The sequence below is a fragment of the Sphaeramia orbicularis genome, chromosome 3 (assembly GCF_902148855.1).
Source record: "Sphaeramia orbicularis chromosome 3, fSphaOr1.1, whole genome shotgun sequence".
NCBI lineage: Eukaryota > Metazoa > Chordata > Actinopteri > Kurtiformes > Apogonidae > Sphaeramia > Sphaeramia orbicularis.
Genome location: NC_043959.1, coordinates 29,405,144 through 29,428,208, shown reverse-complemented (window position 1 = coordinate 29,428,208; position 23,065 = coordinate 29,405,144). Strand labels below are relative to the sequence as shown.

Genomic DNA, 23,065 nt, shown 5'->3' with positions numbered 1-23,065 from the left:
TTTTTTTTTTTTTTACATTTTTATCCATCTGCCAATTCAGGTAACAGTTACAAGAAACCAACAGGGGTATTTGGTAGGACAGTAGAGTACCTTGTGTGTCAAATCATATTAACTGCGGTAAAAGTATGCAGAAGTTTAAGTATTGTTCAACAGGGTTCAGTTTTATTAGCAACGTTTTTAGCATCCAATTTCCACATTTTGGAATTTTCTCCAAAGGAAAATTTGCTATGGTTAAGGTTAAGGAGGGTTTGTGGTTTCAATTATTTTTTATTTATTTATTTTTTTTTTTAAAGAAAACCTCTAACAGTGAGCTCTATAAGCCTGTACAATCTTAACATTCTTGTCTTATTGCACATGACTTCCTGCAATGACACTGGACATAGACAATGGACATAAACTGTGTAATTCTGAGTTCTCTTCCTATAAACATACTTTTCCAGGATACAATGCTTGGCCTCATTTCTAACAGGTCATGTGACTTTATAGTCACATCATGGCAACTCTGCATTTTCTTCTAAGAGAAAAAAGTTAATATATGTGCAGTCAGAAAAGTATGTTACAGAGATGTGAAAAGTATTTTTCTTCATTCTGTCTCTCATGCTAAATGGTTAACATCACCAATAGGATAATACAATTAGTTTTGCTTTAAAATCTGAAATTATTTAGGGCATAGTTTTACAGACAGTATAAGAAAAGGTAACAGATCCACTAAGTGCAACAGGCTATTATATCTGTTTATTCGTACTCTTTCTGCATTTCTTCTTGGCTCTGTTTTCATGACAGGAGAGAAAGAACACTTTGGCCTATGACCTCATGACCTTTCAGAGAGACCATTCCTTCTGAACACTCAACAAATACATTATGGCCAACTGGTGGAACATGCATTTATGACAGAGGGGTGAGGAGAGAGCAGCTGGGATACAGGAGGTTTGATTTTTTTTTTTTTTTCTGATTTCTGCAGCTTTAAAAAACATTGAACTTTAACCACACACGCCGTGAGAAGGAGTTTTGCTGGAAAATGGTTTCCACTTGTGTTTAGTGTGTACACAACCAGAAGCCTTGTCACATTCTGCTGTGAAGCAGCTCATCATTGTGGTGGGAGGCAAGGTGAACCAGGGTGACCATAAAACCAGAATGGCCTTCACTTAGTGTTCCCTGCATTCCCCATTTCTCTCTCTCCCACCCTTCCCTCCCCCTCCCTACGCCCATTCCCCTCGTCTTATTTTTTTATTTTTTATTTTTTTCTGTACTATGAATAAATTTAGTCTGTCCCGGACATGAAAATGTCAAATACCTAAAATACACCTAGGCTAAATAGCATATTAATTTTTAATGCCTGCTCATCCTATGCTGCTATTCTCATATCAGGCCTGTCTGCCAACAGCTGTTGCTGGCTCTCCGGCTGGGAATTTATCATCCATCTAGCTAAAGGAGGGGAGAGAGGGAGAGAATAAAAAAAAGATGGGAGACATTGTTCAGAAGACAAGGAAAAGGGGAGAGACACATCCATGTTTTCATGGATCTCTACCTCGCATTTATATCACCCACACCTCGCAACTTTTCTTACTTTGATATACGAGTGGGATTCAATTACACTAATGCCAAACATAAATTGTTCAAGATTCCTTCCTTTTTCTCCCTTCCGATGTGCACAATCTCCTCATACATAAAAGAGAAATAAGGAGCAGAGTGGTGACATTGACGCTGGAGGTAGTGACATTGGGGAGAGCGGCAGAGGGAGGCGAGATGCACTGAAGCAATGTGCCAGTGTGGGTGTTGAATGCCACCCATGTGTGTTTTTAGGTGGCATGTGGCGGATGATTATCATAGATTATCACAATCCAGATTGTTACAAGTTCTGTCTGCGCACATAGCAGCAGTGTACTGTAGCTGTGTGACTGCATGTGTGTGTGTGTGTTTTGGTTTAAGAGAGTGCCTTTGGGGATAAGACTAAATGGTGAGTGAATGACGAACAGTTGGAGTGTGTGAGTCTGTGTGCATTTACTTGTGTGTATGTGTCATGTTGTTTTATCCTTACAGTGGAGGAAGCAAATATCAGACAGAGTAGAGAAAAATGTGGAAAATCCTCAAGTTGAGAGCATTGTGGATGAAGTATGAACTGTGTGTGAACTTACCTTAACACACCAACAGCATACTGGAGTGCAAGCTGTTTGTTAGGATCAAGTGGCCTCTCACTGTCACTCCTGACTGACTACTGCTTACTGGAATGACCACCTGGAGGGAGAAACAGAGAAGGAGAAAGATTAGGAAAGGTGACAGTGAAATATAGACCTGATGGAAGACGGACAGTGGATACTTCAAGATGTAGAAGAAGGAGAAGAGTGATGTGTGGAGAAGGCGAAGAGGGAAGGAGAGGGAGAAGGAGGGGAGGTGGCAGTGGCAGCGAGGGGGGTCGATGTCAAGATGAAAATCTAACAAATTCAGAGAGCAACACTGCAGAGGTCAAGGGAACGCAGCCGAAAAAGGTTAAAGATGAAATCAAAGCCGGCGTGCTGCGGTGCCCGGAGGCACAGCTGAAAATCTATCCCTCCAAGGCAAGGCCACCGCTGACGCGAGGCAGACAAGAAGCTAAATACTGCACGCCACTCGGGGATCTTTCATTTTCAACCGATCAATAAGGGCTTATATTTATCAGGGCCTCCAAGCAGCTGCCACGTCTGACAACCTCCACTTCATTTTCGCACTCCTCCTCTTCTCTTTTCTCCTCCTCTTCTCTTCTTCTTCTTCCTCCTCCTCCTCCTCCTCAGCCACACACGCTAAATTGAGACTCATCGACCATGAAAAGGGGCAAAGACCCTGGATTGCCATTAACCCCCCTCGTGTCACTAGACAGTCTAACACACACACAGAAATGCCCTGGAGATACAATTCTGCTAAAGGTCTGTCTCCCCCTTCTTTAAAGAAACATGCCTTATCATTATGGCCTTGGCACAGACACCAGCACCTCTTCATGTCTTTTGTTCCTCAAGCTGCCCATGCCACCCAGGACACATATGCACAGTCGCCTCCGTTTTTTTTCTTTTTTTTTTTTTTGTATGTAGCCACACCATCCTGCCACAACCTCATTTTACTTTACATCACTTTCATTTTACACTATATGTTTTGGCCAGATTTATTCTAAATAACAAAAATGTCCAATCTCAAATTACCGCTATAAATCTGGGGAGCATTATGAGAAGAGGAAGATTGGGTTTAGGGGGTCTGAGTTAAAATAACTGGCTGTCTAATCATCTGCACAACAATATTTGCTGTGAGGCATTCTAAATAGATTATCGCTAGTCCATCTGTGTCATCATTGATTTATAAGGCATTAAGCTGCTTGGGGAAGAGATAGGGCCTCGCCTTCTCTGCTGTTAAAGGGGCTTCTTGTCGAAATCAGGGGCACGGCAATAGAACAACTGTGGCACTCGTCTAACCTCCCCTTTAATCGTCAGGCGAGAGGAAGTGAAAATAGGACGGGCGTATCTGGTTTTTTCGAAAAGGGAAGTATGAATCCAAATTTTCTGCATCTCTTTTTGTTTGGCGATACAAAGAGACTGGGAGGAGGGGAGGAAGTACAGGAAAAAAAAAATACACAGAGAGAGAAACAAATAGCGCACACAAACACACATGCACATACACACATGCAGAAAAAAAAAAAAAACAAGGGACATCATTAACATATGAATGCTATATGCAAATGGTAGGGAGAGAGCAGATGTTGTTGCATTTAATTGACCTATATGTGAATTGCATCCAAACCTTTCAGTGTGTTTTCTGGGCCCATTGAGTACAGTTTTGACTGGCTTTCTAGTACCACTCAACACATGAGCAGGGAGCACAGCGACTTTAGCAGTGTTTAAACATAAGGAAGGAGAAGACTTAAGATAGAATAGAATAGAATAGAATAGAATAGAATAGAATAGAATAGAATAGAATAGAATAGAATAGAATATTTTTTAAATGTTAAACAACATAAAACATTGCAAATGTGACTTTTGTTCCATAACTTTAGCCTTAAAAGTACTTGCCTGAACACAGAATTATAACCATTTTGTCAAAACATTCAGTATGGATGTTTTTTGGACAGTTTGGGCATACTGACTGTCATTATATGTATTTTGCATAGTTAGCATTACAATTTTCAATTAGTAACATATCAGCAATGTTTTCACCTACACAGATTTCTGTTGCAAATGACATATAGTAAAGTATAAGGGACATATATGCCACCAGTGCACTGTCCATTTATGCATAATTTTAGTGATAAAGCGATTTAATTTGTGTTGATACGACATTTTACACACTATTAGTATTGGCAGAACTTGGCACTAATTGTGGCTGATGGGCTATAACAGATTTCTAAAGTAGAATTTTTGATGGAAAAAAAGGAAAATCTACTCAAATTGCTTACGTTTAATGTTTAGTTCCAGATTTATTAGATCCACATTCACTTACGTGATTGATTTCTTCATTCAAGTACTTATTACTTTGGATGTTCAGTTCAAGGGTTATCATTATTTCTGATCAAGTCAAGAATTGTAAATTTCCATTAGCATATTGTGGATTTGTGGGGGATAATGACATGGACCAATCAATTGGCTATTGGACTATTCCTGATAGATTACAACTACTGTTATTATATTGGTCCTGAAAACCTCCCATCTGTCAAACTCTAACTCTACATCTTCTGTAATACTTTTACAGATCCATTGCTGCCCATAAATAGAATCCAAACTGCTGAAACTCGTACATACTGCATAATAAACTTATGTACTGTAACTTAATTCTAATTGTACTTTCAGTCGTTCATCTGAGTGTTTCTGATTTGATGTACTTCTGTTTAAGGATCCTCTACTGGTAACATGTTAGGCAGGATGCCAAGGCCAAGATGGAAAGTGGGAAGTCCATTTACACTTAGATTTATCAATCCCTCTGAATACATTTAATACTGCAGGTATAGACAGAGGCTGAGACAGACAGAGACAGAGGAGGGAAAGTCACGCATTTTACACTGCAATGTTTGCATGGGTGAGCCATGAAAAACACAGATGCTATTTTCATCTGGGCCTCTCCATGTCTTTTTTCTTCTTCTCTTTCCCCCGTCTTCGCTCCCTCCCTCTTTCTTTTATTCTCATACTCTATCCCTCTCTTTCTACCTCCGCTCCACCCCTCCTCCCCTCATTCTTGGGAATGTCATTAAATTGTATTAAATAGCCTTTTGTCCAGGGGGCAAGGACCACCCGATATATGATAATACATTAAGGCCCCAGTGTAGCAGCCACTGAGCCGAGACCATCTTAAGAACAAGCATGGTGTGTGTCATTGTGTGTGTGCTAAAGAAGTGGATAGCAATGCATGGAAAAAAAAAAAGATGAAGAATGGAGTTGGGGTAGAGGAATAGAAAGATATAGAGAAAGAGGGAGGAAGGGAGGGAGAGAACGAGGTGGTGTGGCTGCCTGCCTGCGCATGTGGCTCCCTAACAACTGTGACACATACTAATAGAAACATACCTAATAAATTACAAGCTTTCAGGGTCTGGCAAGCTGACATTTTCTCTGTACGCGGGACAATTTCATATCTGCGGCGCAAAGTCGAGGGTCTGCTGGACCAAATTGCATCACACAGAGATGCCAGAGGATTAGCATAAAAATTAACACTTAAATTTCAGCTTATTGTCAACCCCACTCCTGCACCGGCTGCCTCACAACAATCAATTCCTCTTAGAAATCTGATTAGATTCCATGACGCTTATTATCCCAGTCATGTCTGCCTGCCCCCTCCACCACCACACACACATACAGCCATGTACACGCACACACACACAAACACACACACACACACACACACACACACACACATGCACATACACACACACCACTGGCATAGTTAAAGCATGGCTGCTATGACTGCCCAGAAATTTTGTTTAAATGGAATTAAGGAGAGAAATGCATTGATAGGTGTGGCATTTCCTTTGAAAAATGGTGCTCATTCACATGATCTGATGTTTTTACCCTGCATAGAAATCCATAAAGTCATGTTTGTATTGCATCTTTTCAAGTTCGCTGAATGAATTGTTGCAACGATGGCGGAGGTGGTCAACCGCAGAATATGACCTCTTATTACTGACCATTTTGCATCTTCCAGCTGAAAGAATGAGCAGTAAATTTCATAATCAAATGCCAAGATGGTTTTACGTCTTTTAATTCTTACCGTACCTTCTTCAAATTGAGCTTCGTTGCATCTTATCATTCTGAAATAAATAGCCTTCACTACTGCTTTATGTTTACAGCAAAAAGCTGGAATGACGCAAAAAAAAAAAAAAAAATCTCGTTTTGAGATCTCATGAGTCTGTCGCAATAAAATATTTGTCAATAACACTTTCTGTTGAAGCACATTGCACAAGTATGTACTAAAAGCACAGCTCACGTTGGGTGGCTTTGGTAAGACTCTTGATTGTTTAGACAAATGGCAGTTCATCGCATCCAGATGTCTTTAAGCTGTGCTCAACCACCATCGCTGCTTTCCAAGGCAAGGCTGAATGTATACAAACATCTCCTCATAACTGCATTCCTCATCTGGGCCTGCAAGCGTCACAGCACTCGTCACTGAGTTTGGATGACAGCCCATGGTAAGGAGAGTTAACATTTGATATTTAGATTTTTTGAGATGATCCTCAAGGGGAAACAGCAAAACATATCGTCCTGGAGATCAGCTAAAAGAAACAGTTAGCATATGATACGTTTCAGCGGAATACATTATTTCAGATATTTCTTTATCTGAATTAAAGGGGTTCGAAAGGCATACATAATGCAACAGAGTAAAGTGGCAGGGAATGAGGTGCACCCTGGCTGAGATGGGTGTTATAACATAGCAGTGATACAAAGGGTCCCGAATAAAGACGCCCACAGGGTTGAGAGAAAGAGAGAAGAGAGAGGGAGAACGAACAAATCGTCTGATGTTCTAAGTGGATAACAACAGCTCCTGCTATGCAGCAGCAGAGGCGCAGAATAATTTAAACCAGCTACCCAGCTACACCACCCCTCGCTCCCTTTCCCCTTCCCCCTGTACCCTAACCCCCCCACCCGGCCACCCCTCTATTCTTATGTTAACACGGCTAAAGAGGAGTGGGCCACCCAGCAGCAGAGAGCAGAAACTTAAGTCCACGCTTCAGGAAAAATAATCCATCTTTCTGCTTCTCTCTTTGCAATGTAACTTTACTCACTTACACACATACCGCTTGGTAAGGGAAAGGCTGAAACAGATACAGGGGGGGAGAGCACCAGTACATTTACTGTGCCTTTAAAGCATATTACTTTTCAGACAAGAGTTTGAAGAATAATAAACCGGGTGCTTAACTGGGCTATTTTCCCTTTTGGTTAATGCCACGCAACGGCGAGGCGGGGGCGAGAAGAATTCATAAGTCTTTAAATGCAGAGTAAACACTGCTTTCTTTGTTGATTGTAGAGCTCTGTTGTGTTTTTTGTGGATCTCGCTCCCTCCTCTCCCTCTTTCTCTTACTTTCTCTGTCTATCTCTCTTTTCCAATCTTCATCCAGAAGGGCTGCTGTTGTGTTTGGTCTCCAAACAGCACATCTGAGGTACACACCTCGCTGACATTTTATAGGTTCAAACCCCAAGAATGGGAGAGAGAGAGAGTCATATTTTATACCGGCGGTTTATTTTAACGGGCGCTTGTAATTAACGCAGCATGTCCTCTATCTCCCAGCCATCTATGCCAAGGCCTTTATTTAAACAACTTTATTGTGAAATGTTTGCGTTCTCAGCGTTCGGCCAGGGCCCACACACAGAATATTATTTCATACTTCAAGGGGAGGGTGAGGGAATGGAAGGGGGGTGCTTTGGAAGAGTTTACGCTTTGAGCGGTTATTGTTTTTGATTACAGCAAGACTCTTTTTAAAACGGATCAAGCCCTGTAACCTTACGCACACACACTTAGACACACAAAGACTGAGCCTCTCACACATCGACCAACTCGAACTGAAGTTGTGAGTGGCCAAAGGAGAACCTGTTTACAGAAGGGGTGTGCGAACCTGAAGCCTTTGCCCGGGCCAAATGTACAATCTCAGCGTGATTTATGGGCGTAAGATCACACTATTTATGTCCAAATGAGAGCACTTGTTTAATGCCGCTGCTTGGGGGCTTCTTTTTAGAGTGTGTGTTTGTGTTCTTACAGAGTTTAATGGAATTTGATGGGGAGATTGAGTGTTTACATTTTGTCAAAATGACCCAGAGTTAACACGGTGCTCCACATACGCAGGCGTTTCTCGCAGGCTATTGATGTACTTAAAAGATCAAACTGTACGATACGAGCATCCTATCACAAACCACATGTGGTGAGCATGCTGTAGCGTTTGGTGAACATATGATCCTTGTTTATTTCCAAAACAAAAATTCTAAGGTGTTTTCACAGAATCCCGTATTTCCTTATAAAGGCATTGATTTGAAAACTAGTTTTACAGGAAGCACATTTGAGTTTGAGCTGGTGATGGCCAACAGAGTGTAAGCTGTCAACACATTAGCAGCTACATTTTCACACATTCCTGCACTCCCGATTTGCCTTGGTTCTACTTGGTTGCATTGGAGTCTGACTGCTAAGTTAGATATTATGGAGGACACTAATGCAGGTCTGTCTTGTCTACACTCTGAGGTCTAAAGTGTTCCTCATAAACAAACCATAAATGCATATTAAAACCACATTCAGGACAGATTATGGGTTATAAAATGAGAATGCAACCCGTGTGATAATACACATAATATGCAAATCATTCCAGATCAGAGTTGAATACTCTGATTCAATTCTTTGACCTTCATAAAACAGTCGCAGCACATTTTCAATCATTTTCTTATCATCTAATAATAGAGCATCCACCCTTATAATATAATATCTTACAGTGCTATATGAGGCATTACCATGCCTGCTGCCCAGCAGATCAGATGGATCACAGATTGCCTTGGGGAAGCTAAGTTTAGTATATTCTGCATTTAGCACACAGCAGAGACTGACAGGAAAAACCTGCAAGAGAGAGAGAGAGAGAATGACTCATGACAAAGGTTGTGTGTGACTACGGCTATACTGGAGCCCACTGAGCCACCAAAACACTTCAACAAATGGATTCCAATAGAAAGTGAGTGATGCTCCAGGCTTAGCTCTACTCAAAGATATATCATACAGACCACAGCCTATTCTCCTTGAGATATAGAAGTGTACACTACTGAAGGTTAAACAACTTTCTCCCAGCACTTAAACACACAGTTCAGATCAGAGCTTCTTTCTACCTTTTATGTCCTCTGGTATTTTTGTCTTTTTTTATTCTTCTTACACAAATTCTGTAAAAATTGGGCTTTGTAATCAATAGGTTACATCAGTAGGGCTTTGCAGACCCACATGTCAAAAAAATAACTTTAACTTGAAAAGTTCATCCAAGCAGGGTCTGGACCTTACCTGTTATCTGTTCCTTCTAATTATGGAAAAAATAGCCTTACTACCAACACTGAAACAGTTATTAAGATCTAACATTGGCTCAGCTCAACATAACATTAATAAAACTCATTTGATACTAGGAAATATTTATAAATGTGTTCACAAAGTGGGGTCAGAAAAGGTTCTGCGACCACTAAACCTTATTAATCTGACTGACTTCATGGAGATTCTGTAGAAAACAGGTCAGCACTTGGCAGGGAATTGTTTTATCTACGCACATAAGGTCTTCTGCACAAGCTGTTAACACTAAAACACTTAACTTTTTACCGTAATTACACAGTGTCACTTGTTTAAGAGAATGTCAGCGAAGTGTCCTCATCCTTCTCAACTCCAGAGCTCTCATCTGACCTCTGACCTGCTGGTGTCAAAGGTCTGACCCTGACTCTGACCTCTCAACTCCTTGTGTCAAACTGCTACAGAAAAATTGCTGCTCTGTAGTTATCAGTTAAATTTCACATCCTGATGGTCAATAGAAACGACAAAGTGTTTTATTGCAATGTCATTACTTTATTCACTTAATATACTGCCCTAGTGACATGTGGAAATATTTTGTTACATGTTCCATATTTAGTTACAGTAAATGCATCTGGTGTTTTTTGTCTGCACTGCATATTTCATTTTGCTTGAAACTTTTTTAACGACACTTCGGAAATGAAGAAATGCTTATCTCCTTATAAAATAACTTATAATGTAGTAGATTGATCATTTTTGTGTGTAAAAAAACTTAAAGGACCAGCCCTGGTCCACAATTTTCAGACACTATGAGCTTCTACTTTATGCTTTTTATTTCATGTTCCTTTTTTTTTTACCCCACCACATACACGTCACCATTGGGAAATCATATAATTGTCTGTTAGCTCATAATGGAAATAATGTACACAAAGAGGGGAAATAAAATTAGAAACAGTAAATAAATAAGCTTTTTTTTTCAATCTGTATGCAAGGTTTACTGAATTCAAAAGCTGAATAAGTACTATTTTATGTTTCCAATCTTTAATGGTTCATGCAACAGATACGTACAGATATAAACACTGAGAGTCTGTTTTACCACTAGAAATGAGCTGTACTGCATTAAATGCTTGGTAATTTCATCATGATGAGGAAAACATATGCAAAAACATTCTTATTTTCCCCATGGATACAAGTGAGAAAAGAGGAATCTGCAAAAGCAGTCTAATTCTGAAATACGCCACCGGTGTGACCCATGCTGTCCTTTACACTGAACACTCTTCAAGTCTGTGTGGCTGCAATGGGCTTAGTGTGTTTACGGTCATGTCTACATGCGGCACTAACATGGAGCTTTGAACCAGACAGAACATAGCTATGATGCAGGTGGAGCATTTGTGTTGCTTCTAAACACTTTTTTTCTCTAAGGCAGAGCTGCTATGGATGAAATAATCTTATTTGTGGTGTTTAACCTCAATCACCAGAGCCAAAGAAATGCAATTTTACACCACACCTAAGCCAAGGGAAAAGACAAGGATAGTATGGGTAAGGATATTACGGATAATAGAGGAGTTAGATTACACTACAAAGCCTATAAAAGTTATCAGTGCTGGTCAGCGAGACTGCCAGTCTTAGCAAAAATAATTTTTTGTCAATGAAATGTATTCTTTGAAACTGAAGTTTGCTTCCCTCCCTGTCGTTTTCCTTCCTCTGCCTTTTACTCCCTCACCATCCTCTCAATTTAGCCCTCAGTCTCCATCTCCCTTCCCCCATATGTTGTGGTGTGAGAGGCAATAAGGGGATAAAGTGAGGTGTAGACACTTCTTTAGACCGACGGAGGCCAAACAGATCGAAGATAGAGAGCACCTGGTTGGTGGGTAAGCCATGCACTAAGAACACTTATCCTCTGCCTTCTTCTTTATCGTCTTCCTTTCTCCCATGCACTATCCTGACTCCTTATTCTTTTAATTTTACTGTCATGCTTATTTTCCAAGTGAATCAGATGTGTAACGCTGGCTGTAGACACAAACAGCCGATGTCAGAAAACATGTTTAAACAAACCCAGACATTTTCTAACATTGTGGCCAGGCTGCTCTAAAACAAACTCAAAGTGCTGTGCTGTAAGGAAAATTATGTCTTTTAAAGTGTAATTGGTTCACTGACTATTTAAAGACCTTAAAACACACACATACACACACTCTCACAAACACACACTTTCTCTCTGGCATGCATAGGCACACAAACACATTCCCAAGTGCTCTCTAGGCCAACAAGTAGAGGTAGTGGCCATTCACTAGAGCTCTATCGATCGTACCTGGCTCCGCCAAACTCTCTACTGTGTCATTCAAAACCTTTCAATTTTTAATCACCAGCTCCAACATCGGAACAGGTTTCTGTACTGTCAAACACACACACATGCACACACATGCACACACATGTTGAAAGAATGCAAAAGCCACAAACACACACAGCTGCAAGTGCATATAAAAACTTTAAAATATGCATAAACACCCCTCTACTCTTACTACCCACAGTACTTCAAACATTCCCAGCCCTCCATCCCTACGAATATGCGCACATACATTTCAGCATTACTAAAAAAAAAAAAAAACAGATGCACAAATATGACTGAAAACGTGAACTGCTCTCTCAGCGCCTACTGAAAAATCTGATTGTAAAACTTACATGCATGCACATAAGGGGAGTGTGTTTGCACTGTGTGTATGAGAGGCATATAAAACTATGTGTTATCATCTAGCCCTGTCTATGCCCAGCCCCAGACTGTAGCCAGCTTTGACCTTGGGCTACGCCATATTCATTACATCATTAAGTTACCTCTTCATTAACTTTTCATTGTTTATGGAGGAGGCATCAGGGAGAAGAGATGGGGGGTGAGGTGATGGGGCAGCAGCGGTGGTATGGTGTTCTTTATCAAAAAACCTTATCCATGGCTGGGCATCTGGGTGGCTGTCTAGTAGTATGTACACTGGGCAGCTGCAATCAGGTGACTAACAGATGTGGTGTTGCAGAAGGTTGCTGGTTTGAATCTCACAGACTTGAAGAACTAGATTACTAATGTTAGGAAAGGAAATGCATAGATGATTGGCTCAGACCAAGTTCAGGTCTACTCTGGAAGATGTGGTTCTCTTCTGGTACTATAAATCTTGAATCTCTGTGTGTCACTTTGTCCAATCTGAAGGGATTCCAGATTACTCTTGTCTAATAATGTAGTGGGACAGGCTATTTTACTCTTGAAAAAAACAATGAGCTTCAGCACTCTCACCTAGATATTACACAGACGCTACAAAATTGTTTCCAGAATTGTGCTGACAACCCCAATCTTTGATTTGATAATGTCCAGAAGAAGGCTTTTATATTTTTACAAACAACTGATTCTATGGATCTTCTTAACCCACTTAAGCTGCCAGGAGAATAAGGTAAGGATACAGGATATGTTGCTGGAAAAAGCACAGAAGATGTGCTTTTTCCAGATGTGAATTCAGAACCTCCCTGTTTATGATACAGTTACAGTTAAGGTTTGGCAACTTAAGAAACATTGTCAAAGTCAGGAATAGATCTCCAGGTTTGGTCTAAATACTAACAAACATGTCACATGTAATTTTTTTTACATTTTAACATGTCAGTGACGGTTAGGGGTGAGTATTTACATGCATTCGCTATGGCATCATTTTGGCCACACAACGCTGTTGGACTGAGACCTGACCAATTGATGCAACCTCAGATCAAAATACTGCCCCCACAGGCTTGTTTTGCAGGCACTAGGCATGATGGGTAATTACATCATCTACCTCTCCTCTCAGTCTGATGAACCCATCACTCTGGACTCAGAAAACCACATGATCTTTTTTTTCCTATTCTTCAACAGTCTGTCAAACTGATGGTTGTTTAAGAAATGAGAAACTACTCACTTAATCAATTATCAATGAATTGATTGTTCATACACATCCCTAGTGTCAACATCTACAATATAACAAAAACATTGACACTCATTGAGATGTCAGTACATTTTTCACTAAATCTATTTGTTGATGTAAAGTTCTATAACATCTAATCTATAGAAAACAGCACAGGAGACTGTTGTTCATCAACATGGCATCTGATTGGATTGACCAGTGTTGACCAGTATTTTATCCCAACCATTATTTTCTCTAAGCTGGAGTCATTTATATGCTTAAATCTAAGCAAGCCTTGACCGCAAATGGTGTCAGTCTATTTTTTCCATTCTTGCATTGTGGCATTTACTTGTTTGTTGAAATTTTTGATGTTCATCACTGTGTGCGGTGGTCCCTTACTGCTTGTATTTTAGGTGCATTTGGGCTGACCACGCTTAAGATTGGCTCTAATTACCCATCTATTTTGGACTGGGTCTGTGCACCCTCACTTCCAACCAATTCAGTGTCTCAAAACAGTATATATGCAGTCAGTTTCAAATAGGATTTCCAAGACCTTCACCCCCAGCTGCTCCACTATTTTTAATGGGCAGCAGCACCCAGTAGAGAATATGTGTACTGTAACTGTGTAGAGCTGGATGTTCTGGAAAAAAGAGCAACAAGCTCAGTTGAAATTTCAGTAGATAAATAAAGATTTAAAATGTGGTATTTGGCAACATACATGAGTGCCTTAATGTGAAAATAAGCACTTAAAAATAGAAAGCACCACTTTTTTTTAATTTTTTTATACAATCTATTACCATGAAACACAATCTATCCATCTATCTGAGATCTGATAGTGAACATATTTGCGAGTGCTGGCCTTGTAGCCACCAGGCACTGTTGTGCTTCCACACCACTCTGGCTTTCTGTCATTAGCGATGCATCGCCCCGACCGCAGGCACAGATTGTGTTTTTTTTTTTTTTTTTTTTTTAAGGGAAAAAAAGCATCCTGGCCAGCCACCATCTACCATAGCAAGCCAATTATAAATGGCAAATCACTATACAGCATTGCTCACTCTCCCCCTCTCACTCACTCTTGTAACGGCAGCGCCTGGCTAGACTTCACTGCTTCTCTTGAATAACATGTGTAGATGGCCCTTTGTGTTACAAGCTGCTGGATGCTTGTTAGTTCACACTTTTTCATGGAGAGAGCTTACAGGGGGAGAAAGAGTGAGAGACATTTATACTTTATCACCTTGAGCTTTTTTTTTTTTGTGTGTGTGCGTGTCTCAGACGTGATGCCAAGTGTGATTCTAATTTTGTAGTCCTTGCTTTCAGGTGATATCAGCTGAGGTCAAATCACAGTTAAGTAGAATTCTTTTGGTAACACACAACACAGACATTTAAATTCACTATCCAGATACTAACAGCACAAAATAAGCTAAAAAATTCAACTTTTTGTACCTTTTGAAATAAAAAAAGAGAGTAAAAATAGTGATTGTATAACTTAAACATGCTAAATTACAACTAGCATAAATAGAGAATAAAAACCAAAATCAAAATGAAATCGAAGAAAGCAGCTACACTATCCCACTTATTGTTCTTTCTGGGTGTTAGTTTCTTCCCTAATTCTTCCCACACTCTCTCAGTAAAGATCAATATTGACTTGTGGTTAGAGAATTCTTCATTCATAAATAAAAATGAAATGTATACAGGAAAAAAATACAATTGCCAGTTAAGCAACAAATGATCTTCCAAAAAAAAAAAAACAAAAAAAAAAAACTTTATATGTCAGTAAATTGCACCCACATTTGCACCCTGGAATGTATACTTGTGACAGGAATTTCACTTTTTAGATTACCAGGTTCAACTTGTCTTTTGTCCTGTATCTTTCTTTTACAACATTAACATGTACATCAACACTGCTACAGTATATGTTATGTGGCCAGTTACTTTTTGCTCCTAATTATTATTTTGGTACAAATGCACTGCTTTAATTACTGTTTAATAAATACATCACCTATTCTATTAGACATTAGATTCTTACACTTACCTGAAAAGCTTTTGCTGATTTTTTTGTTGTTGTAAATTACATTTGCTGCTCTCCAACAAAAGAAGATGGTACATGATGCTGTTTTTCCAACATTCACAAATTCCCAAAGAACTTATAACATAAACTAAAATTAAATAAATAGCTCAGAGAGACGCTCATTCAAAATCCAATCATCATGATAAACAATAGTCAAGGCCACAAAACACAGAGGGAAAAAAAGGGTAAGTCATGTTTTAGGCATGGAAAATTAGAAAATGGATGATTGCAGCAGCAGTACATGCACATGAGTACCACACACATACAAACACAAAGCACCCAACGCTTAATCAGTCAGTTGATGTTATCTTGCAGGACTACTTGCAAACTATACTGCTGTAAATGCGTGCAAATATACCAGGTCAGTTGTTTTTAGTCTGGTTTTGCTGTGGCAACAATTGAGTTGTGGAATAATTGGCAGCTGCAACTAAAAGGCCAACTCAGCAGATCAAAATGCTCCTCCCTTCCTTTATTCACTCTTTATCTTAGCAAATACTAATGTGCAGTTGTTCTTGGGGGCACTATTATTAAATCTGCTGAATAAAATAGAATAAAAAATGAGGAGCAATTTTCCCCAATGCTGATGGTTAATACATTTTGAGATATGAATGTTGCCATGAATGTTTTGATTTAAGACACTTACATTTGACATTTGGTTGGTATTTGACTGATTTAGGAAAACATCTTGGTTTAAGGACGATGTTCATGTTTAAAAAGAAATAAAAGTGTTGCAAATATCTACTTCTGGTCTGGTTTTTTTTTTTCATAAGAGAAGCCTTGGTCACACTGTCTGCCCAAAGAAATCTGACTTACTTGTTACATATTCTGCGCTTCTCAACCAGTTGACACTTAACTGTGCTCTGAGTATTAACTGAAGTCAGAATATTGTTATTCTCTTACTAAAGCAGTTCCCCCATAATTACCTCCCTGCCTGCAGCTGCCATTTTAGCTGCCAAGGTATGAAGTTGCCTTTTGCCCCTGTAACGTGTCAAGGTCTCTTTATTTATCGTAGCCACACTCACACAAAAAGCCAATCCTTTGTCCTTGTCGGATAAAATACATCCAACAGGCTTTGGTCTCCGTAACAGGAGTGAGACTGAGCATCACAGAGAGAGTAGGAGTTGTGAGATGAGATGGATTTTTGTCTGTCTGACAGGTTACATCCAACCTGTTTCCCTCTCTGTCTCAGAGACAGTTGTGTCTGCCTCACAGCATTACTGTCAAACTGATCTATGATGGAACCACACTAACTTTCCTTCCCTGTGTTAGCCTTATGGCTGTATTCACAGACACTATGTTCAACTCTCAAAGCAGATACACCTCTTGTAGTGTTAGAAATCTGGAGACGAGGGCTGCAAAGTAGTTTATGGGCATCAAATGCAATTATACCAATTACAAATAAAGGGTTTTTCACTTTTTCTCATATAAAGGCAAGCAGAGTTAGGCTTTTAAAAAATGTTGCTTACGTAAGTGTGTCCATTTTTTTTCTATCTACCCTTATTTTCATCCTAATCTCAGAGCAAAAGAAGGCAGACTTTTATACAGTGGCCAGTTTTACAGGATGTTATTTGCTCGTAAGAGGCGAAACTGACAACTATGTTCAACTCTTTAAGTAGACATGCTTTTTAATGTGTTAACATCCTGTAGACAAGTGTTGCAAAGTAGTTCGTGGACATTAAATGTTACAACAATTTCAAATGAAGAGTTTTTTTCACAGGTTCTCATTAAAAAGTGAGCAGAATGAAGGTTAAAAAAAAAGTGTATGTTTGTGCAGACAGATTAAAACTCCTACCTTCCAACAAGATAATTTAGTAATAAAAGGAAAACACTGCATACTTAGTAACTAATTTCTCAATTAAATGAGCTGTAACTTTAATTTTCTATGCAAATGACCATGAGCTTGTGAATTTCTGAACTCCAAACCACAAACAAGAGCCTGGTTTAACTTTTCGGAGACCCTGTTTTCAAATTTCATTACTTTAAGATTTTGCGTGCGAGTCGTTTGTGTATTCTGTGTGGTTTTGTAGTTTAGCGTGACGCACAGCACAACGCTGACTGACTCTGGATGATTCAGCTGCAACTGTACAAGAGTAAGCAGTGCTCCAAACATTTCAAAACACATGTAGGTGGTTTTTACAACTGGAAATATGAGTTGGTGTATAAAATGCAGAGGTGACGAGGTGGATCAATAGCGTTAGCTCTAGCGCTAAGTGTACAGTGTGTCGTCATCAGACCACACACAGACCTCACGTGTACCCACAGTAATCAGAGTGCAGCTTTCGCTATCTGACAGAGAGCACCACTTGGGAAATGAGGAAATGCGTGTGTCTGTGTGAGTGTGTGCGAGAGGGAGAGAAAGACCTCAGAGCCCTAGGGATAGTGTGTCACATAAGCTCCATCACAAGGCCGCTTTATTGGGCCTGGCATGGGTCAGACCCCTACTGTCATCTTCAAATATGCCTGCCACCTGCTCACACACATACACACACACACACACACACACATACAGCTACACACATGAACATGCACACACAACGGCATAAACATCCGCGCTCACACATCCATATGTGCGCACCATACACACACTCATGCATACACAAACCAGCACACATGGCTTGCGAAGAATTCATCTGGTGTTTTCCGGTAATTGCAACAAAAACACCAAATCTGGACGTGTCACGTTCATTTCCCAGGACCCCAGTGTGGAGGCCTGATTTCAAACAGCCTCCCCCTTTCACATGCAGACCTCTGTCCATTTTTTTTCTCCTTCCATCTACCCTTCTTTTTCTTCTTGTTTTTTTTATAATCCTTTCATCTCAGAGCAAAAAAAAAAAAAAGACAGACTTTTATTCACTGGCCAGGTTTGCAGACGGTTATTTGCTTATGAGAGGCGAAACTGACTGAAATTCTTTATTCATCTACCCGGAGAGTGTTCATGCCACTCTGCCTTCAGATTCCACATGTCTAAGATATACGCCCAGGCCTCTGTGCCAGGGACTCAGCCGCCAATAATATAAATTAGCAATGCAATAAGATTTGCAACAGCGCCACAATCAACCCTGAATGCATAAGCAAATCAGCCATTTTTCTCCCCATGTCTTCCAATGAATGCCAGTGTAGCTTTTCCCTTATAATTTCAATAGACCTAATAGTACATACATAACGCACAATCATTTGTTGTTGAATCTTATTTTAGTAATTGAAAGATATGTGAATGCACTTCGTTGCTATCCTGCAAACAACTGGCACACTGAGCTCTCCATTATAGCAAAATGTGTGTTAACGTGTGCGTGTGTGCATGTTTTTTTTTTTTGTTTTTTTTTTATATCCTCAAGTATGGCTGTGTGTATGACCGTGTGAAACGGTGTGTGCACATGTCTGTTTTGTGTGCCTGCCCGTATTATGTGTGTGTGTGTTCCCTGATGGAGATAAGTCTGAGTGGTTAGGAGGGAACAGATGTCAGCTGGTGTCGGCTGCCAGGAAGACTGAACAAAGCCAATCACGTTGCTTTCCTGTCCAAAACGCATGGCAGAGGGAGACCTGCATCTAACAACAATTTGTGGCATTAACTCTGAGCATGCCACCCTGCCTGCACCCCACACCCACACAGACATAAATACACACAACCATCATCATCCTAATTCGAATAAATCTGGTAAACGACTGGTGGCGATATGAAAGATTGTGGAGGGAACTAACAAAATGGCGTCTGTAATATGATCTGCCCTTGTTGCTACAGTAGCTTAATCATTCATAAGCCTGTACAATGGAAGGACTGGCAGGCATTACTGAGTCTCCACCAGGGTCTTTGATTCTTTATTTAAATTATTCTTAACTCTTTCCTCTTTGCAACCTATAATTCATAAAGCCAGATGTCTGAATGTTCTACTTAAGCAAAATTGTGTCTTTGTTTTTGCGACATCAGTATAAGCCCCTAAAAGAGCATTAAATCTTAAGCTACTCACTGCTTCAAATGTTCCCTCTACTCCCTCTCTTTTCTGTCGTTCTCTATCTCTCCTACAAATCTTTCCCTCTTCTTCTTTCTCCATCGAACACAATCATATTAGCAGTAAGTTCCTTCATGCGCTAGGATAAAAGTGTAAAAGCTAATTTGGGAGAGAGACACACAAATCTTAATTCTTTGGGAAAGAGGAGGGTGAGTCATGCAGAAAAGCATATTCACCATGTATCATAAACAATAGGGAGTAATGAGAAAAGAGACACTCACAGATGCATGAAAAACAGACACAAAAGTCTATCTAGATTGCATCGAGTCCGATATGTTCAAATGTCCATTACAGTTACAGTTGTAGGGATTGGATGCAAAGCGACAGCGGCAAATCTGAATTCTTTAAACACTGAAATCACTAATTCCTAATTCTTTAGTCTCAATGACAGAGCTTCTGTTTTCAAGGAGGAAGCACAGTAGTCTCAGTAGAACCGTATACAGTCATGTCCCACTGGGCAGGATGGGTTAGAAAGGGCCAAACTGTCGCTGCAGGCCCAGTCGGGCAAAGGTTAAAGGGATAGCAGAGGGACTGAGACATCCCATTTGGACTAAGTGCACAGAAGTGACCGCAAGACCGAAACGCAACTATTTCAAAACATAATTACAGTTGCAGCTGATCCAATCCAACATGTTTGACTAGATCTAATCAAGATATCTGTGTCAAAGCAAAGACATTTGAACACGCAAGAAGGAAAAACAGTACAACACACACTTGGAGATGACAGAATAAGCATCAATAAGACATAACCGTGTGTGTGTGTGTGTGTGTGTGTGTGTGTGCGGTAGTCGCCCGCATCTTAGCCTTGACTGACAGATCCTTAGAGATTGTCTGTTACAAATCTGTTGACCTTTGACCTCCCTAGTGAGTTGTAAAAACCACACTCCATTTCGTTTAAGACTTTAACAGCCCGCACAAGTACTCTGAATGTGTGTGCGTATGTGTGTGCAGCGTGCATCTGTATACGTATGTGCACGCCTGTGTGTGTGTGTGTGTGTGTGTGTGTGTGTGTGTGTGTGTGTGCGCGTGTGGTGTAACCCTGAGGTTAAAGAGCAATCTGCAGCCAATTAAGCGCTTCACTAGGAGGGCTCTGCTTCCATGAATGAGAGGAATGCTCGACGAGCTTAAGAGAGAAGGACTTGACAGAGTGCTTTGGAAGCAGTATGCGTCTGTGTGTTTGTGTGGTATCTGTGTGTCACGGTTGAGACATTTACAGTGCAGGTTTGCGCGCTGGTAACAATTAAGTGTCAGGGAGTTAATGTATGGGTTTAAAAGTTCAACACATTCAGAGGTCTGGTTTGGAACACAAGAGCTTAAAGGCAACAGATCTGAGCTAAAATGTACCACCTGCTGAGTGTACGGAAGGTTGAAGTTTACTGCGACGCCGATATGCATCAGTGTGTTTGTTTCCTTGTTTAAACAATTTAGCAATACATTAACAATGAAAAAATCTCCCCTCTGTTCTTTTGCTTCCTCTCTTTTAAGGTGACTCTTATTGAAGATGGATGTGTGAATTGTTACCATCCGACTTTGATCACTGTTTTGGACTGACCATGAATAAGGCTATATAAATCCGGAAGGGGACTGATTTTTGCTTCTTTGAGTTTGCATTGTCTCTTGTACTTTGGGTAAAACAATAGAAAATAAGATCAAAATATACCAATAGCTCTTACTTGTGTCACTTTTAACAACTTTATTTGGAAATAAAATCAAATAAAAATAGAAATAAAATACTGATGCACTCCTAAAGTTCTAAGAAAAAAGTTATATATCTGTGTGCGTGTACTTTCATAATGAAAAATGGCATTTGTGTCAGCCATATGCTTGATCTGAAAACACTCTTAACTGTAAATAAATGGGTGATGACAACATGATGAAAACTCAAGCGGTGCAGTAACCTTTCAGTTGAATAAAACTGACTAGAAAGAAGTTGAAGTCATAATCAGTTACACACAAACAAGGGATAAAATAATGGCAATCATGAACATGACACGCTGTCATTAGTCTTAAAAACAATCTTTTCAGATTTAATTTTAACACCTTATTTGTGCATCCACGCTTTCTACGACTGAGCAGCTTAAAAAGAACGAGTAAAAGAAGAAAGTAGTGATCTAATCAACTTAGCCGCAATGTCTTACAAGAACCTGCTGTGATTTTCTGTCTTTATTTTTGCTGTTTTAATGTGTCAGTTTGTCATTTTTTTCATGTTAAGATGTTAAAAAAAAGACTAATAATGCATGGAGCAGAGGAAAGGAAAAGGAAGTGGGAAAGTAAGAGGGCAAAGGAGGAGGAAGGGGGGAGTTGAGGAGGGTTGGGTCGATGTCCGTCCCGCTCTCCTCCTCTCCCCACCTGCACCTCCTCCCAGCAGCCCACGCCATCCATCAGAGGGTGAGCAGAGAGGATCGGGCCCAGAGTAATGAGCCGTAGGCCCCCTTACACGTGTTGACGCGCCGCTAAATAAGATCCATTTACCTAGGCTACCATCGCCCTCCCTGCCACCCCCCACCGCCTCTCGAACACACCTTTCATCTCCGAGGGTCATACCGCAGGAACACACACACACACATGCTAGTGCACACAGGCGGTGTTATATGTGTGTGTGTGTGTGTGTGTGTGTGCGTACTTCCGCTCCTCTTTGGCTAGTAGTGTCTATCTGTAAATCTGAATACGCCTGTGTAAGTGTTTGTGAAAGCCTATCTATGTGTCTGTTCCTCTTGTGAGTGTGTGTCGACTATACAGCGATTGTGAGTGTGCGTGCGTGCGCCTGTGGGCAGGGAGGACGGCGTGGCGATCCAGTTACTCAAGACAGACAGAAGCAATCGTTCTCCAGTTACAGAGTTTTCTCCGAGACTTGAGGGCATCACTGTCAAGTGTCGGGGCCATCAGGGAAGTCTCGCTTTAGACGATTACACTCGATCTGGTGTGGGTGTGTGTCAAAGTTTGTGTGTATCATGGGAAGGGGGCCCACAATGTGACCTCCGATGGCTGTCGAAGGCCTTTAGGGGTTTTTTCATTGGATTTTTTTTCCTCAATCAGTGATTTTAGAGGGGTTTCTTTTTTGCTTTCCCTTTCTCCTCTCAACTTTGATACTTTGAGCACAGAGACTGGATTGAAGTTACAAGAATACTAAAAAATCTGACTATGTGTGTGTTCTTCTGACAGTGTACTTTATCAGTAATCATGAACCTAACACTATTTTATACTAACCACTGGGAATAGAAACTGAGGTCCAAAATAATAAGTGCCTGTGAATGGATAACACCACTAGTCGAAATGCAACACATCAAAATATCTATCCCCTACAACTTGAGACCAAAATAAGAATAAACACGTGCTACTTTTTAAGCAACAAAATGCACGTTCCTGCAGTTCAACTGTTTTTTAGCCACAGTTTGTTGTCTGTGTGCGAGTGTGTATATGTGTAGAAGGAGTCAGGGGGAGAACCAGGGCTGTAGCAAAATCACAATCTGCCTCGCTTTAGAACAAGCTATTTCCTCTCGGTTTGTCTGCCCGTCCACTGTCCTACCACTTTCACAGCAGCCTAACTGTCTAATGATGCATTTAGAGGTGGCATTAAGCAGAGGAGAGGGGGAGGGATAGGAAGAGAGACAGAGAGCGGTCCATTC

At 40.4% G+C, this 23,065-nt stretch overlaps 1 protein-coding gene across 8 annotated transcripts in view; it reads right to left on the bottom strand.

Moving 5' to 3' along the window:
* The window catches only part of znf536 (zinc finger protein 536), a 241,578-nt gene that overhangs the window by 160,261 nt on the left and 58,252 nt on the right, over window positions 1–23,065 (bottom strand). For 6 of the 8 annotated variants that reach the window (XR_003934724.1, XM_030128170.1, XM_030128222.1 and 3 more), the window contains one exon: window positions 2,136–2,235. The gene's annotated coding sequence lies outside the window, so the exon portion shown is untranslated. Of the gene's footprint in view, window positions 1–2,135; window positions 2,236–8,913; window positions 9,037–23,065 lie in introns of those variants that run through there. The other 2 variants (XM_030128202.1, XM_030128208.1) reach the window with 2 other exon arrangements.